Genomic DNA, 12,691 nt, shown 5'->3' with positions numbered 1-12,691 from the left:
CAGCACAGCTATGCCACATCTGTACCTAATCAGTGAGATAAAAGAGCAAGGCGTATACCGGCCACCCAGGCCTAGTTGTCTGAATAAAAGATGACAACTCTTAAGCAAATACTAGGAATGATGATTTTGTTGTTCTAAAAATAAATCTACTAAATTTGCAGCATTATTCCCAAATCATAGGTAGTAGTCTGTGCCTCTGCCAGGTGAAAAACTACTGCTGGGATTAGAATTGAGGCATATCCTGTTTAATAGGCAGGCACTTGAAACAGCCACAATGCTGTAACACTGTTATTTTAAAGATACATTTTTAGGTTGGTGACCACTGTGAATGGATATGTGGGAAAAAGATTTAACAAGTAGTTTTTTTAAAAAGTATTTCATCTGGTCAAAACCAAAAAGTTGAAATTCAATGAGAAATTTTAAAGTTTTAAAACAGTAAAGAAAGAACTTCAGTCATTTCCTGTTAAATTAACAGGGTAATATTTGGATGGAGGACAATGTTTCCCTTATATATTAATAAGTGCTGCTGCCTTTTCACATGGTTCATTAGTATTCATGACATAACCACCACAACTTGTGCTTTCTACACCGCATACAGCTGACTGGGGCTAGTATGAAACTAAAGGGACACTACCACACACCCACAAGCAAAAATATGAACGCCTAGAAACGTCACCGTTTAGCAGTCTATTCACAAGTGCGTGTGCAGCAGCTGGCCAATTCACTTGGTTGAACTACCTACCTCTCCTAAAGGTAAGTCTCTCACTTAGCTAACTTCTTTGGCAAAGGTAGTAGAAATATAACACAAGTATCGGAATTGAGTTAAACATAGTGAACGTTTCCAAATGTTCATGGCAAAGTGATTGTTACAAGACAAACTAAATGGTTACTAATTAATCCTTTTAGGCTACGCATCAACACCATTGCATAGCCCATTCTGTACACTGGCTTAATTTCGCATTAATTACTCAGGTAGGGCATCTAATTAAACAGATATACAGGTGTACTGAATTAATGACATCGTAGGGGAAAACCAAACCTTGTGCAAATATTGCATTTTGCACGTCTGTGAGGTTGGCATTTGTGCTCGAACAATTTCTGAGAAATTAAATATTTAAATTTTAAGTGTAGGTCTATTATGTCAGCACGCAATTAACCCTAAATGACTACAAAGTGGTGTAATTTGTTTGAACATCGTTTGAGCACATTTGTTCAGGCAACACAAACATCTGTGCTTCATTATTTCTCAAGTTATCACAATTTATTTATCTGACATGTAATGCTCACAACTTTAGAATTAATGAAGCAAGAATGTTTTTTTTTTTGGCTTGGACAAACGTGCACAAAGGATGTACAAGCCAGAGAGTCACTACTCTGGAGTCATTTGGAAATTAATGGGGTACTAAGGCTTATGCTTAAAAATGTAATGTTTAATTTCTCAAAAACGGTGTGTTCACACATTTTTATTTTGTCTGCACAAACGTGCACAAACAATGCATAAACAAATGAAAAAATATTCTGATACTATAGGGTGCCAACTTTGTCAAACAGTAATCTTGTTAAATTATATTTGAATTTTTAGATGAGTCTGAAAGACTGGCTCATTAAGTTTGTATTGTGTATATCTTCATATGTTCAATAAAATTAGTGCACAGCTATCTGGGCCTCAAGAGCAATTCAAGTGTCAAAAGCTCCCTGTAAATTAACACACATGACAGGAAAAATATGAATAACTGCATAACTCTCAACTCTAACTCTATAACAATTCTAAGGTTATTCCAAACTAATCCTCCACTGAAGTGCGTAGTTATTGGTGTATGCACAATCGCAACACTGCTGAAAATTTTTTAGGAGAATCATTGCAAAATGACTTAATAGAATTGACCACTTGTTCTTGTACTTGTACTTTCCTACACGGATACAAGTGGAATAGAACTTGACTATAAAAAAGGGGCTGCTGGGGTTCAAACCCAGGAGCACCTGTTGACTATACAGGCATGTTAACTAACTAAGCCAATGCACCGGAAGACCGGTATTGAAAAGAGCAACTTCTATGAGCGCAACCACTGCAGAATGTTGTACAGTAAGAATTATTAAAAAGTGGATTTTTTTGCTTCTATTAACAGAAATGCTAATTGGTCAAAATACTGAAAAATGCCAGTTACAATTCCCCAGAGGGCACGGAGATGTTTTGGAATTGCCTATATTTTGGAACAACACAATCCAAACTAAAATATATTCAGAGAATAATGATATAAAACATAGCAAGTGGCAAAATCTCACATTTAAGCGGTTGAAACAAGCAATAGTTTGGCATTTTTGCTTGATAAATGAAATAATTTCATTACCTTCAAGTTTAGGAAGGCAATATTCAAAATTGAAGATATCTTGGAAGTGACTGCACTTGAGCGATTAGGTTGTGAATCAAACAAATATTACTGTCCAACAATGAACTTCTTACAAGTTTTGATACAAGAATTGTGCTGACTGTGGAAAAAGGCAATGCTAGGATTTGAACCAAGGAGCTCCTGTTTACTAAACAGGCATTTTAACCAACTAAGCCACAACAGGGGTACTGAAAAGAGCAAGTTCTATCTCTCTAACAACTGTGGAATGATGCATGGTAAGACTAATTAAAAAAAGGGGATTTTAAAGCATCTATTAACAGAAATGCCAACTGGTTAAAATATAAAATTTTAAATTCAGTAAGAAATTTTAAACCTTCAAAAGCTTAAGGGAATACAACTACCTTGACTGCCTCTTAAATTAAGCTGGCAATATTCACACGGAAGAGTGATAAGGGGCTGTTTATAACTGTAACCACACAAATATTCTTGTACCTTCCTTCACTGGTACAAGTGGAACACAGCTGGACTACAGAAATGGCACTTCTGATGATGATAACAGATTCAGAGCCAATGAGCACACACCTGTCCATATTCATATGATTTCTGAAAATGGAACTATATCAACTGGAGATCCAAGCACAAAACTACTGAGGAATATACATCCATAGCCTCAAGCATTAAACAAAGTTGACAGAGCATCCTAACGCAGAGAAATTAGTCAGCAATTTTTTAGATGATATTTCATGTTGGTTGTTGAGCTGTTATTTGCAAACTGCTGTTTGCAAAGTTTACACATGACTTGTTGGTTATCCCTTTTAACAAAATCCAGTCACACTTCTTTGACATGGTGTAAATCATGTCAAATCAGTAAACGTAAACTTTCAGTAAAAGTTCAGTAAACGTTAAATAAGTTAGACCTAGCAGTCTCCATTAGTTTGGGCTTGTTGGTAGGGACAGACGACCTGTGAAAACGGTGGGGGGGGGTCTGAATTCTTGACTTATGGCTAAAAATAGATCCTTGACTCCAAGTGGGCATTTGTGCCAGATGTAATGAAAATCCCTCCAGGAGTCCCTCTTATATCACATTCACAAGATTGGGATGGCCAGACAACAACCTGAAAACATAATATCTCTAACTTTTACATTGCAACAACAAATGGAACACCCCTTGGCAGTGGTTACAATTGACTGCTTATGATTGGAGCCACACACGTTTCTGTACCTTATCCACAATTTGTGGCCCTGTTATCACATTGATATTAGGGCAATTGTGTTGACCCACAGAAAAGGCACTGCTGGGATTTGAACCCAGGATCTCCTGTTTACTAGACAGGCGCTTTAACCAACTAAGCCACAGCGCCTCCTGAGGAGTACCTGACAATAGTCAGATGTCGCAAAATCCATCACACTGCCACTGACCAGAACAACATCCTGCATCAGTTGGAATTCCTACCCTTTATCATGTCCAAGTCAAGCATCTGATGTATTCAGCAAAAAGAAAGAAATTTGTAATTGAGGGGTCATATCAAGTTACATAAGGGTGTTTAGGGTTAATCTGAAGGTGTGGTGTTACAAGGCTGTGAGACTATGTTACAACAGAAATGTAGAGTAATTAATAATGCGTGAATGTTTGCATTTCAGTAACTGATACAGCTTTTATGCGCAATAATATATAGATAGACAGTGACAGCCGTTTGTATTCTTCATGTCAGTATTAGCGTGCTGCAGTACAAAGCCCTGACAAACACAGCTCTGCTGTTATGTATGCAGCCTCTGTTGTGCAACAGAAAAATTATACACAGTTTCAGTGTTTAAATAGAACTGATATATGTATATGTGCAAAAATTTTATAAACTTATCCACATCACCCTCTTTCAATTTAGAACAGAACGTTTCACGTATGAACAGCTTTCATAAGCCTCCAATGTCCACAACCAAACAAAAATTGTTATACACACAACTACTAAGACTAAAGAGCAGCACAGCTATGCCACATCTGTACCTAATCAGTGAGATAAAAGAGCAAGGCGTATACCGGCCACCCAGGCCTAGTTGTCTGAATAAAAGATGACAACTCTTAAGCAAATACTAGGAATGATGATTTTGTTGTTCTAAAAATAAATCTACTAAATTTGCAGCATTATTCCCAAATCATAGGTAGTAGTCTGTGCCTCTGCCAGGTGAAAAACTACTGCTGGGATTAGAATTGAGGCATATCCTGTTTAATAGGCAGGCACTTGAAACAGCCACAATGCTGTAACACTGTTATTTTAAAGATACATTTTTAGGTTGGTGACCACTGTGAATGGATATGTGGGAAAAAGATTTAACAAGTAGTTTTTTTAAAAAGTATTTCATCTGGTCAAAACCAAAAAGTTGAAATTCAATGAGAAATTTTAAAGTTTTAAAACAGTAAAGAAAGAACTTCAGTCATTTCCTGTTAAATTAACAGGGTAATATTTGGATGGAGGACAATGTTTCCCTTATATATTAATAAGTGCTGCTGCCTTTTCACATGGTTCATTAGTATTCATGACATAACCACCACAACTTGTGCTTTCTACACCGCATACAGCTGACTGGGGCTAGTATGAAACTAAAGGGACACTACCACACACCCACAAGCAAAAATATGAATGCCTAGAAACGTCACCGTTTAGCAGTCTATTCACAAGTGCGTGTGCAGCAGCTGGCCAATTCACTTGGTTGAACTACCTACCCCTCCTAAAGGTAAGTCTTTCACTTAGCTAACTTCTTTGGCAAAGGTAGTAGAAATATAACACAAGTATCGGAATTGAGTTAAACACAGCGAACATTTCCAAATGATCATGGCACCGTTTAGCAGTCTATTCACAAGTGCGTGTGCAGCAGCTGGCCAATTCACTTGGTTGAACTACCTACCCCTCCTAAAGGTAAGTCTTTCACTTAGCTAACTTCTTTGGCAAAGGTAGTAGAAATATAACACAAGTATCGGAATTGAGTTAAACACAGCGAACATTTCCAAATGATCATGGCAAAGTGATTGTTACAAGCGAACTAATAACTAATTGGAGCCACACACGTTTCTGTACCTTAACCACAATTGGTACAAAGCCCTGTTATCTCATTGATATTAAGGCAATTGTGTTGACCCACAGAAAAGGCACTGCTGGGATTTGAACCCAGGATCTCCTGTTTACTAGACAGGCGCTTTAACCAACTAAGCCACAGCGCCTCCTGAGGAGTACCTGACAATAGTCACATGTGTCAAAATCCATCACACTGCCACTGACCAGAACAACATCCTGCATCAGTTGGAATTCCTACCCTTTATCATATCCAAGTCAAGCATCTGATGTATTCAGCAAAAAGAAAGAAATTTGTAATTGAGAGTTCATATCAAGTTACTTAAGGTTGTTTAGGGTTAATGGAATACAGTAATATAGTAGTATTTCCCATGGCTTTAAACTGAGTTTTATTCTCCTAGACAGTTTTTGTCACAATGCTCAAGCAAAAAATTACACTGCCTGCTTTTAAAGCTATAAATACAATTTTTTGAAAGAATCAATGAAGATGTTACATTTGTACGTTTAGAGTGATCTTTTATCGTGAGGTATCTGTTATGCCATGACATGATGCTGTGTTTCCTTAATAAACATTTGGCAAGATAGCATTAAAAAGGTACTGCTTCGATGCCCTGCAAATACAAGGACAAAAATCACTTGTCAAAACTCATTACTGCACCTGACCACTGACTTAGCATGGAAGAGACTTCACAGAGTCCCTCTGCTAATCACAAGGGCAAAAACTTGTAAATAGAGAGTTCCTGTGGTGGAACTCTCTATTTAAAAGTTCGAGCTGACATTGGGAAAGGCACTGCTGGGATTTGAACCCAGGATCTCCTGTTTACTAGACAGGCGCTTTAACCAACTAAGCCACAGCGCCTGCTGATAGACAAATACTACCAAGAGATAACGTTTCAATGGTGTGTCGAATGGCTTTCGTTTTTTTTTTTTTTGAAAAGAAATATGTGGGTTTTCATCTGTATGATGGAACATGCAACATATATTGTAACTTGGAAAGCAATGTGAAAAACTGGGTTGTGACTCAGTCACAATATTTGAACTGAGGTGATTCAGTTTCAGTAGCTGCAATTGTCTGTGGCAGTGATTACGAGTCAAAGGAAACAATCAATTTAGAAGTAATTAAAATTTAAAAAAATATTTAATAATATCAAGTTATTTCATGCCTACACACACACAGACACAGAATCAACTTCCAATCTCTGGTTCTGTCACCAAAACACACACTTACAGTACATATGCAAATAACAAAGCTGGCACTCTGACACATTCATGCAAAGCCACGAAATAAGCATTGTCTTGTTTGGAGTCTTAGTGCTGCAGTATACTGTACTTGTGTACTAGTCAGGGCCTCTGGAACATACAAGTCAAGCCAACATAGACACACATCGACAAACACACATCTTCTCTGGGATTGTTGGAAATGTCCAGGCTTTTCATGCTGCCATGGTTACACTGTGGCGGAGACCTCATACAAAAACATAGAAATATCTCACACTCACTTTGCATGTTTTTATGGTACTGTGTGTTTCTTAAGACAAAATGAAAATAAATGGAACGGACCTTTCAGGTAACATCTTGAATGGTTATTTCGCTTCAAGTTTTACACTATCAGCTAAGCATTTGATCTTAACAATTGAGTGCAATTAAAAGATCTGTTGTCTCACTGTAGGAAAGGATATAATTTATTTGATGCGCTTGTACCACATTTATGTCTCCTTTCCCTTCCCTAAACTTACCCCTTCTCCTTTGGCTTTTTGCACTTGGCTTACTAGGCTTTCTTGCCCCCTCTTTCTCCACTACTGCTTCTCTCCTTCTCTTCTCTCTCTTTCTCTACCCCACCACTCTGTCTGCCCATCATGTGTGTATGTATGTAAGTGTATGGTGCATGGTGCATGAGTCAAAAAGCAGTGTCAGCATCAGCTGTGCATGAACAAGAAATGGAGAAAGAAAACGCAAAGACTTGCAGATGAGTGCATGTCTGACAGGAAACACTTAAGTGCTTGTAAGTGGACTAAGTGTATACTATATGTGTGTGTTTATGGTTTGTCTGTGTGTGTGGTTGTGTGTGTGTGTGTGTGTGTGTGTGTGTGTGTGCGTGCGTGTGTGCGCGTGCGTGTGTGCGCGTGCGTGTGTTGAGGGCCAAGAGGGCAATGGGTAGAAAGGCAGAGAGAGAGAATGATCAAACGTGGGAAAACAGCCGAGATCAACAGTTTACAGGACACAAACTGAGATCAGTGACAACAGGAAAAGCAACATGAGTCACAGACGTGGACTGAGGCGAAGGAGGGTGGTCATGTTTTCACACTGCATGATCCCCACAAGGCATAATAGAGCATATTCTCTGCAGTTTTTACAATCCAAGATCAAACAGGCATTTGGACAGAAACACTTACTGTTTTATTTCATTTCAGAATACAAGTAAATTGACAATCTGTTGTGAGCAATAAAATGAAAAAACTAAAGTAATTGCTATAATAAAGGAAATCTAAGTTCCCACTACTATATGTTACTTCTTTAAGGGGCTGTATGCTAATGTTGAAGGCATTAGCTTTATGCATAGCCATAAACTTTAGTGACAGCCCTTTCTTTGGACTGCTAAATTTTGCGCAAACCAGAACAGACTGCATAATTTGAAAAAAAAAAAAAAACATAAGTTATGACTATAACAGGTTCAAAATTGGGGTTGTTAAGCAAGATACCAAATTCCTACACAATTCAAAGGCCTTATGTTGTGCTTTGACTTCAATGCGGTGGAGGTCAAAGGAAAAGAGTATTCCAATACCAGACCATTATTTTCATGTTGTGACAAAATCGAAAAAGGAAACAGGAGCAGACGGAGATGACCAAGATATACAAGAAACTGCTCCCTCTCAGTCTAAATGAAGGAGTGTGGCCATAACATCACAGCAGACGATTGTTCTGACCAGTTGTGGTTTCTGAAACAGAGATGTCAAAGATCTCTCTGTGGAGACACCATGACATTCCTGAAACAAAAATGCAATTTCCAGCAAATGCTGGTGGATGTCACTTTGTCACAGTTTGAGATTCTAAGACTTGCATCTGTCACAGAATAAAGCCTCTACAATAACACTTAGTGCACTGCCATGGTTAATTAAACAGAGGAAATTGTATCTGTTGCCACTGCTCCAACTGGGACTAAAGTTAATTGAGCATAGTGTTTTCTATTACACAAATTCTGAAAATGTGAAAATGGTACATAGATATCAACTGAAAAACATAAACAAAAATACTGTATCATATACAACAAGTATTGCGTACAAGTGCTATACCCGAATGCGCCAGTGGTGGATTATATTCAGTTCCTTAGAACTTAATTGTCTGGTTATTTTTTTTCAAAATACCTTAAACTACTTTAGCTATCTGCTTAGGATGTAATACATTTCAATATATTTTCTTCTTAAAATAAAAAAATAAAGCCTCAGGAGGTAATGGCTGAAGGAACACCCTCTCATTTTGAGACAGAAAAATCCCTGTCATCTTTATGCCATCTCAGCTTTGTCCCCTAGTATTACCTGCGATCCTCTTGTGATTTAGAATAATAGAAGAAGTTGTCTGTGCTGTCATTTCACCAATTACAGAGGACACCTATTATATTAGCCGGTTGTGAATCAGCATTGCATTAATCTGGGTCTTCTTTGCTTCCAAATGAATCCTTGATTTTCTTTTCCTCCTCTTCCTAATCATGTAGGCAGCAGAGAAAAGCATAATGAGAGCTCTGACAGCATTTTGGGTTCAAATTGGGGAGGCTCATCTAACTACTCAGCATGGAAACCCATTATGTTTTAATGCTATCTCCAGATTATTCCAAGGATTTAGTCAATAAATTTGAGTGAAGAACACATTTCATTTATCCAATGCAAATGTGCTACACAAAACGAAGACATGGGGAGTAAATTCCTAAATTACAGCAGCCTGAGTTTCAGTCCTTTGCAGTCTGATGTAGTCCAGGCATCATGTGCAAAAACTGACACTTTTATCCTCATCTCCACATTATATTGAACCTCTAAGTAGCATCCACTTCAGTATGTCACAAGTCACACATTTGACATCACAACCTGTCAACAAGTTCTCTTATACCAAAAAAACTTTACAGAGAGGTAGAGACAGATTGCAAACACAGTGCTGCCAGGCAAAGCATAGTGCCATGAAGATGGCCTGTTTTTTTGCAATTCAGCTTCATTCACTGATCCAAATCTACAAAGCAATATATGAACACCAATATAAAACCCATATAAGACAATTGCAATACCTATAACTGTCAAAGCTCCACTGTTTAGTTGAAAGTATCTTCTTATTCAGCAAAAGTAAGGTTCAGTGGGTATGAAAGGTAAGTCGACGTTACTAAATGTGTACAAGGTGAATACAAGTATGTATGAGACCTATTTTTATGGTCAGCACTGGATGGTTTGTGTGAATGAGTTTGTGTTGCTGTTGAAACAGACATAAGGGTATGAAGGATTTAGTTGGATTGAGGACACCAAGTTGACTCCCTGAGTCCACCAACTCGTCATCGTTTTCTCCTCTGTCTCTGTCTCTCTTTCTCTTATCCTCTCTCCTAAAACTAGTCCAGCTAAACTGCAGTCCTGGAGGATCAAAGACACTGCTCTTTCTCTTTCTTTCTGTCTGTCTGTTTGATGATCTTTCTTTTGTCTTTTATTCCTTGTATTTTATCTTTCACTTCTTTTACAATTGGTCAACACATAAGCTGAATGCATCACAGTTATAGAAACTTGTGTATGTGCGTATGTGTGTAAGTGTGTGCTTTGATTAAAGCCAGCCTCTGGATTAATTAGGGTAAATAACATCAGAGCAGCTTTTGGGATTTAAGAGTTAAAATCTACTGTAGGCTTTACGAAGGAAAATGTGTGTCTCTCAACAGTGTATGTTTCATTATATCGCCACACTTTTCTTGTCCTGCACACTCCTGCTATTTTAAAAATGATTGTTTTGGAGGTTATTTAGTTGTCATGACATTAGCACCTTAGCAAAAGTCTAGCCAAAAGATATAAGTCCATATAAACAGTTTTGGAGTCATAGTTTCAGTCCAGGTCCATCAAAAGTGTGTTTTTACAGGGACAATGTACACTAATTAGCATTACTGTAAATGTCCTACTGTTAGCTAACTGGCTAGCTTGCTACTATAGTCCATTCACTGTATGTTTGTAGGCATCACTTCCGTAGTCAGCTCTGCATTTTGACCCTGGATAGGGACAGGTAAAGAGTTGCTTCTTTCTGTGGAAATCACTGCCACATTACCAATGTTACAGTAAGTTGGGGATGCATTAATTTATAAGAGCTGGAGTTTGACGACTCTGTGAAGTATCGGGTTTAGGGCTGCCACGCTTAGTTGGCGCAATCGAAAATGCATTGACATCAATATTTCAAACCGCGCATGTTTTATTTTATATATATATATATATATTTTTTTTTTTTTTTTAAAGCCTCAAAAGCTTCAGGATGATGGACCACCAGAAAAACAGAAACCACTGTAAGTGTTGTCTATTCAGTAGTAGGGATAGACCTTTTTAATGTCTTTTGTCCTTGTAGCCGCAAAATCCACTCTTAAAGCCATAAACTCATCTGCCTGCTACCTTAGAATTTCCATTGAATAAGTGTATGAGAAAATCTTTAGAATAGAATCTGGGCTTATTCTATGTTGACTGACTAGATGGTTTGAGTTCTACGGCCGGAAAAGAATGTTATAAGTAACACTGTTAACACTGTGCTACATTACAGACAAATACTAAACCATAATAATTAGCCCTTTAAAATGTGATTTTTATATGTGCACGCACAAAGCAAGCCGCCTGTTAATGACACCGGCAAAAATGGTAACGATTCTGAATGTGTCAGAACAACCAGCAAGGAGATTTAATATTTTGTTGATGTATTTCAAAACATCACGCAACTTATGAAACTTGGATAAGCCTAATAGTGCATATTTATCTGGCCTATCTAACATTAGAGCGAGCAGCCATGCTAAGTGGCTAACATTAGGCTACTTACATGTTTTACAAATTACAAGCCATGTTTGAGGTCGACAAATGATGCAGAGTTTGCAGGTCACCTTCTTGGGGTCGTCCTTTACACTCTCAAAATGATCCCACACTTTTGGATTATCTGCCGGTGATATGTAATCTCTGTCTAATAACCACGACTGACTGAGTGACTGAGTTTCACTTTTTGTTCCTGCAACCAACCAACCAATCCAAACTTGGTCAACTAAGAATCTTCTGATGAACTAACGTTTGGTCGACTATTAGGGGGCAGCCCTAGTTTACAAAGATATAAACCAGAGAAAAGAAGCAAATCCTCAAATGGCAGAAGCTGGAAGCAGGGAGTGTTTAGAAAAATTGTTGACAATTATTTTTCTGTCCATCGACTAATCGACTGACCATCTTAGTATTTCACATGATGTTTTGACAGACAACAACAGAAAGTGCAGCAGAACCCCACTAATGTTTTTCTAGGCAGCCATCAATGCTCCTTTTCAAGGAAAAGATTTGCTTTCCCTCCCTCAAATATACACCCAATTGGAGACAAGCATGTAGCACCTATAATGCATCGATAAAGGATGCTTTAAATGTTAGATGCTCATAGTTTTACCATGAGTGCTCCAGTTTAACTTTGTTTAATTATATAAAACTTTGGTGGGCAGGAGCAAAAAAGTAAAATAATCAATAAATAAAAACAATGCCAATAAATAAAAACAGTTCCTCACTCCATACTTCTCATTTAGCCTTGAAAAGTATTTTTGTCCAATGAACAGATCAGTCATTTCAATGGTATTGGTGAAATAGTTGACAGTTTAGCTGGCTGCTGTTCTTTCAGCACCCCAGGTACTGTACTGCTGAAAAGAAAGCTGGTTGTGAGAACAGTAACAGCGGTCGGAGTTAGTGTGCATTGGAAGGCCATCTTGCTTCTGATGTAAATTTCAGATTTCCCCAACCTTTGTGATCTTTTACGATATTCTTTAAAAGTCAGATGACTGCCAAATCAACTAGAGAAAAGAAAAACTAGTAGGGGCTCAGTGTCTAGCTCAAAGAAACATCAACAAAGCAGATGCTTCTTGCTGCAGGGGCTTCAGTCCAGACCTCCCAATTTAAAGGCAGTCTCCCTAATCACTGCACCACCCTGCTGCTCCTGATTTTTTCACCATGAGAATGTGTCTTCAGAAATAATTACAAAACATTAAAGACTAGAGGAAAATACTGAGAAAACACTGCAGGCAGCGTCTTTCAACCATGAAGATGACAA

At 37.9% G+C, this 12,691-nt stretch overlaps 1 protein-coding gene and 3 non-coding genes across 8 annotated transcripts in view; all 4 read right to left on the bottom strand.

Moving 5' to 3' along the window:
- Positions 1-12,691, bottom strand: part of LOC120791588 (F-BAR and double SH3 domains protein 2-like) — a 68,032-nt gene that overhangs the window by 49,902 nt on the left and 5,439 nt on the right. The window lies entirely within an intron of this gene.
- trnat-agu lies at positions 3,636-3,709 on the bottom strand. The gene has a single exon. It is a non-coding gene; the product is annotated as a tRNA-Thr (tRNA).
- trnat-agu lies at positions 5,489-5,562 on the bottom strand. The gene has a single exon. It is a non-coding gene; the product is annotated as a tRNA-Thr (tRNA).
- trnat-agu lies at positions 6,199-6,272 on the bottom strand. Its single transcript has one exon. It is a non-coding gene; the product is annotated as a tRNA-Thr (tRNA).

This window comes from Xiphias gladius, chromosome 7 (assembly GCF_016859285.1).
Source record: "Xiphias gladius isolate SHS-SW01 ecotype Sanya breed wild chromosome 7, ASM1685928v1, whole genome shotgun sequence".
In the NCBI taxonomy this organism is placed as follows: domain Eukaryota; kingdom Metazoa; phylum Chordata; class Actinopteri; order Istiophoriformes; family Xiphiidae; genus Xiphias; species Xiphias gladius.
Note: the sequence above shows the minus strand (reverse complement) of the source record. Positions and strands in the feature narration are given on the sequence as shown.